Genomic DNA, 6,508 nt, shown 5'->3' with positions numbered 1-6,508 from the left:
TGGAAGCGTATGTGTCGTGCCCGATCGTACGTAGGCTCGCTTCTTGTTACATGGCTGCTGCGTTTGCGTTGATGGGGTCTGGAAGAGGGTCGTCTGCGCCTTGTTGTTGTTTTTGTAACGTGCGGTGTTACATAGGACCAGGAACGTGTCCCGAATCGGCACCCTCGCGTATCGCTTTCTTTCATTGTATAAACCGCCGGGTCGGACACAGTGCCCGGCCCTTGCGCTCGTTGCCAGAATGGCTTTTGGGCACAATATGAAACTGTTTAGAAAGCAAAGTTAAAACTTACAGACAAAAAGTAAACGTGTTTTTTGTTACCTTTAAAAAATAAACTTGTATGAAGAGCCATTAGCCTCTGTTTAACGGCGTCCATCCGCCTGTCTTCCATCTGCCACGCTGTCTGTAAGTCTGTAATATTCACTTATTTCTTTTTTTTTTTTTTATATATTATTTGGGTTATTTCTAGAAGCTCAGATTTCACTCTTAGTTGTCCCTTGCGGATTACAGGCTGATATGATGACACGGATCACCCTATACAAAGTGCACATACACGGTTATAGATTCATTTTAAGCGGATGTACTTTTATCATTTGCTATTTTCCATACGTGCCTATGTTTAATTCATGGGTCGAGTGGTTTGACTCATAGACCACAGACCATGAGGATCTTATTGACAAACACACCGTCCTCACCGTCGCGTCTAAGCCTTCCTCTTACTCTACCGATACTTTAGGCCTGTAATGACATCCAGATATCCTCCTTGTCTGCCCTCTCCCCTGCTGCGGAGGGACTCCATAACACCGACACAAAGCAAATAAAAGAGAAATAATCTTCATCTTCTCAACTGCTAAATGGTTTTGTGTATATCCTTGGTTTAAATAAAGTTGTGTTAAGAAGAAAACAGACAGGGCAGGTGTTGACAGTTTCCATGGTAACAGGTGCAGTGGAGGCACATGTAGGTTATTCCCGGTTCCTTGTATTCTTTTTAGTCCGCCGGAAGCAGCTGCCCTGTCTCAGCTGACGGCGGCCCCCCTCGGCCCGTGTCTTCATAACGGGTTTCTAGATTCTGGAGATGCTGCCCTCACGAATACGGCAAGCGCTCGACCGAACTCGCCAGGTGAGTATGCTGGCAGCATGAGACCCCTAACGAGGGGTGGCCCCCGGGGGGCTCTCTCACCCCGCCGGCCCGGGGGGCTCTCTCATCCCGTCTTTCTTTCCGTTTCAGGAGGATGAACGTCTCCAGAGGTTAGAGAAGGAGCGATCCAGGTAGGGCCATTTCTCTTCCGGTCCGATACGTTTCCAATGCATTAATTGGCATAATGACTAAACCTACCTTCCCCTTTCTCTCAATCCACCTCTCCCTCCCCGTCCATTACCCTCCCTGTCCCCTCTCCTACCTCCATATGGACCCGTGTCCTGCGTGGGATAACCGGCACCCGCGTCTTACTATAAAACCTGACCTATGTAGCTACTTCTCAATTAATGGGTTACTAGTAAGCGGACGTGAATAATTCCGCTTATGGATAAAATACGTTCCGGTCCCATAATGCATTGCGTCAGAGACCCCAGCTCCCGCTACGCACAAAGAACGGGAGAGCAAAACACCCCTCAGAGGGCAGCTACAGGGCACGGGGGGTTCCTTTCGGGGCACTTGGTGTATTGCTTAGTGTTAGTATGCGGTGTTCGTGTGAGTGTTAGTATGCGGTGTTAGTGTGAGTATGTGGTGTTAGTGTTAATATGCGGTGAGATTTACACGGAGCGGCCTCACCTTACCTCTCGTGGCAGGGAGCAGACAGATGCCTTACGGTGCGAGTGGATGGAGGGCCACGGAGCGGCAAACGCGGCCAGGACCCAGAAACGGCAATGGGGGCAGATGGCACAGGAGTTACAGATGGCGAACAGGCAGCTGGTGATGGTAAGTGGGGCAGAACCTATTAAGCGCGCACACACACTTGTTTACTGGAGAGCTGTAAAGCGTAAGCTCTTTGGAACAGGGCCCTCCTCGCCCCCAGACTGCTATGCGATGCACTGCTTGCTACATACACCACCGCAGTGTATAACGGAGCTATATTAGTCAATAATAAAGCGCTCCTGCTGTTTTAGGACATCACTCCACCCCGCCTGGGCATTTTTAATAATAAAATGGATTATATAACGTTTGCCTCTTCTATAGGTGCGTCGAGCGGCTTTACAGCATCTCCTACAGCGGGAGAAATGTCGGCACCAAGAGGAGCTTCTCCGGCTGGGAAAGAGCCTCCAGACCCAAAGGCTGTGAGAGCCCGAGACCCCCGCATCAACGAGTACCCCCGCATAAGCGAGTACCACCGTCTCACCCCGCACAAACCTGCCAAAGTAAGCAGCGGGACCAGAAATATTGGATCCACACAGTAACCTCTTCTCCGGCCATTAAACACTCCTGTTCTTCAATCATATTATTAAATAAAAACAATAAAATGTATTCGAAAAAAACACCAGCGGCGGCCTCACTTTTGGTGCCTACCCCATGCATGTTTAATACCCTCACTGGATTAGCCTCTACCAGTTCTGCTGGGAGGCTGTTCAACTTATCCACCACCCTCTCTGTATATCGCATATATATAAATAACCTGACCATAAATGGCTCCTTTATGGTCTACTCAACACGGCTATTAGTGGGTTAACGCAGACGGGGGCTTTTGAGTAAATCAATGCTGTGTTATTGGGTTGGGACAAAGGAGCCGCTGTCTGGGACTGGATTTCTAAGCGCAGAGAGCAGCCTGAGACAGCAGGGGGCAGCGTATCTCACTAACAGCCCATACCTTCAAATATTAACCCCTTCAGTATAGTCCCCATTCTTGCATACTGCGCTATTTACCCCAAATGCACATCATCCTGGGGGGCAACAGGACATGACAGACATAGAGCTAAACAATTAATAGTTAGAAGCAGGCTGGGGGATCGGCCCCTGGATTTAATCCGTGAGCAGCTGCTAAACCTTCTCTAGAGCCCCCCGCGGGGACTCAACGAGCGAGGCTTAGAGGGGATCCGGCTTCCAAATCCCCGCTGCCTGGGATTCCTGCTCGGAGGCGGCCGGGAAATGATGACAGCTTCGGTGGCATGCCGCTGACACCCCGTGACACTCGGGAGCCTTTATTTTACATCATAAAGACGTTACTAGGTCTTCAGCTTCCTATCGGTTTTACCATCCTGTACGAGCCACTGTGTGGTGTCTTTACCACCCCTACTGGAAGTCCATTCCATGGGCCTACTCACTGGGAGTTAAACAGAATTCTGTTGGTTGCTATGGTGATAAGACCACGTCTTTATGGGAACTCAGATTTCAGCTGAAACTTTTTTCCTCTTGTTTGAGCTGAAATCTAGAATTTGATCTCCGGAAACTCTCCGCGGATCTCTTCCTGCTGCCGTGTTTTACCGCATTCCGGGAGAGCGAGACATGGGGGCAAAGTTAAAGCGTGTCTTCTAACGTGGAGAAGCTGAATTCCTGGGGAGGGTGCAGTGCGCGCTCCCCCTCCATCTACGCCCTAAACAGCACACTTATTCAGCCTATTGTTCCACTTCGCTGTTAACTCTCCCCGTCTCGACTACTCCTTAACACACAGGAGACCGGTGACGTCCCCCGCCATGCCCACCTCTCACCTTGAACTCTTTTACGTGATGTAATCCTGTCTCTCTGACATACATCATATGACCTGCAGGAGTGACGCAGACACGAGCCCACCTCTGGGGTATTTGGGGTAACAGCGCTGACCCACTGGGCAGTAGTGGCCGCTTGGGCTTATACTAACTGGCTTTGGCTGTGACGGTGGCAAGGAGGGAGATCGTGGGGGGGCTCATAAGTGAGAAATGTAACTGCCCTCAGGCGCTTACTCATGGGTTACAGCCCTATATTTATATACATATGTGTGTGTGGATTACAGTCCCTATATATATATATATGTGAGTTACAGTCGCTATATATATATATGTGAGTTACAGTCCCTATATGTATATATATATATGTGAGTTACAGTCCCTATATATATATATATATGTGAGTTACAGTCCCTATATATATATATATGTGAGTTACAGTCCCTATATATATATATATGTGAGTTACAGTCCCTATATATATATATATATGTGAGTTACAGTCCCTATATATATATATATATATATGTGAGTTACAGTCCCTATATGTATATATATATGTGAATTACAGTCCCTATATATATATATATATATATGTGAGTTACAGTCCCTATATATATATATATATGTGAGTTACAGTCCCTATATGTATATATATATGTGAATTACAGTCCCTATATATATATATATATATGTGAGTTACAGTCCCTATATATATATATATATATGTGAGTTACAGTCCCTATATGTATATATATATGTGAATTACAGTCCCTATATATATATATATATGTGAGTTACAGTCCCTATATATATATATATATATATGTGAGTTACAGTCCCTATATGTATATATATATGTGAATTACAGTCCCTATATATATATATATATATGTGAGTTACAGTCCCTATATATATATATATGTGAGTTACAGTCCCTATATATATATATATGTGAATTACAGTCCCTATATATATATATATATGTGAGTTACAGTCCCTATATATATATATATATATGTGAGTTACAGTCCCTATATATATATATATATATATGTGAGTTACAGTCAGGGCCGGCCTTTGGGGTGTGCGACCTGTGCGACCGCACAGGGCGCCACACCTCAGGGGGCGCCGCCGTCCCGATGATCCACCGCCGCCTCAATGTCCGCCGCCGCGGTGTACGCCGCCGCGGCGATCCACAGAAGCTGCGGCGATCCACCGCTGCCGCGCAGGGCGCCACACCTCAGGGGGCGCCGACGCCTCGTTGATCCACCGCCGCCGCTGCGGTGTACGCCGCCGCGGCAATCCATCCCCTCCGCGGTGTACGCCGGTGTATGGCGGCGCTGCGGCGATGATGTACGCAGATCAGAGTACGCCACCACCGCCGCGGTGTCAGACGCCGCCCCCTCTGCAGCTGACAATCGTGCGCGCACAGAAATTGACATACAGCGTGGATGGTCATGTGACCTTCCGCAATTTAGCATTGGCAGGTGTCAGGAGCGTTAGACAGCCAGAGTAAGAGGATCCAGGGTACCCTGCTTGGAAAACAGAAAAAATTAATTAAAGATTAAAGAAAACATTAAGTAAGTGCAAGTTTGTTGTATAGTGTATGTCATCTAATGAAAGGTCAAAAAAGATTCACCCCTTGTCACCCCTTACATATGGAAAAATAGTGCTCAGTTTAACTGTTACTCCATAACACGTTTTTATTCAAGGATACGCCATTTTATGCCAGTAAAAATACCAAATAAATACAAAAAAACGTAATTAGTGCTGCTGCATATTAAAAAAACCTTAGCAGTCATTAAAAAAAGACAATGGACATAGGTCTCCTTTTAGGAGTATTGACTTTTGAAAAGCCTGATTTAATCAAGTTAACAGTATCTTAGATAAAAAAGAGCATTAGCTGCTATACATGCTCAGTATTGTGGAATGTTTGATTATAATGTGCTGATTATTGCTCCTGTTTTTAAACTGGCTTATGGTTGTCAAATTCACATTTTTAAGTCAATACACAAATGTGATTTTGACTACCAAATGCCAGTTTATGTATGCCTGCCATTATCTCGTCAATTAGAGTATGGAGCTTACTTGTTATTGCCAGTGTTCAGTTGGTTTTTGCAAAGATACCTATTTATAGATTTTGTTTTTATATTAAAGGGTTTTTACCTCCTAAAAGTGCAGTAACTGGTTTAATTATTTTCTTAATTAACTAATATATATTTTAAGAAGTGATAGGGGTTGTTTGTTGTGGTTGTTCAAACATACATGCGACCTGTGATCTATGCCTGTTATTTAAGGTTTCCATGCATTATTTATTTGATCTGTAACGTCACTGCTGAGTTTGCATGTGATTTGTATGTTATTCAGTTGCTCTATTCCTGAAATGCAATGTGTTGTTTATTTGATTTTTACCTGAACTAGAGGGTTTCTGTGGATTATGCAGTTGATCTACATTGCTATACCGGTTTTCTTTATTTAATCTATACCTGCAAATAAAAGGCTTGTATGTCTTATTCAGTGGATCACTATGTTATCATGTGGTATTTAGTTAAGCAGCTTAACCTTCAATGCCAGAAGGTGTACATTTCTATTACCAGTCTTCCCAGTTATTATTGCACTTGCACATAAATTATCTTTAATTAAAAATTATTTGTTACAAAGATCTTTTTTCCTCTCTTCTTGTGTCAATGTTTAGGGGGGGGGGCATGATGGGGGGGGGCATGATGGGGGGGGGGGGCGCCATGACAGTTGCCCGCACAGGGCGCCTGAACACCTAAGGCCGGCTCTGGTTACAGTCCCTATATATATATATATATATATATATATATATATGGATTACACGTGGGTTACAGTCCCAGTATATATAATTATATG

Source organism: Sceloporus occidentalis, unplaced genomic scaffold (assembly GCF_023333645.1).
Source record: "Sceloporus occidentalis isolate IW3139 unplaced genomic scaffold, rSceOcc1.0.p SCAF_155, whole genome shotgun sequence".
NCBI classification, from domain to species: domain Eukaryota; kingdom Metazoa; phylum Chordata; class Lepidosauria; order Squamata; family Phrynosomatidae; genus Sceloporus; species Sceloporus occidentalis.
This window is presented reverse-complemented; position numbering follows the sequence as displayed.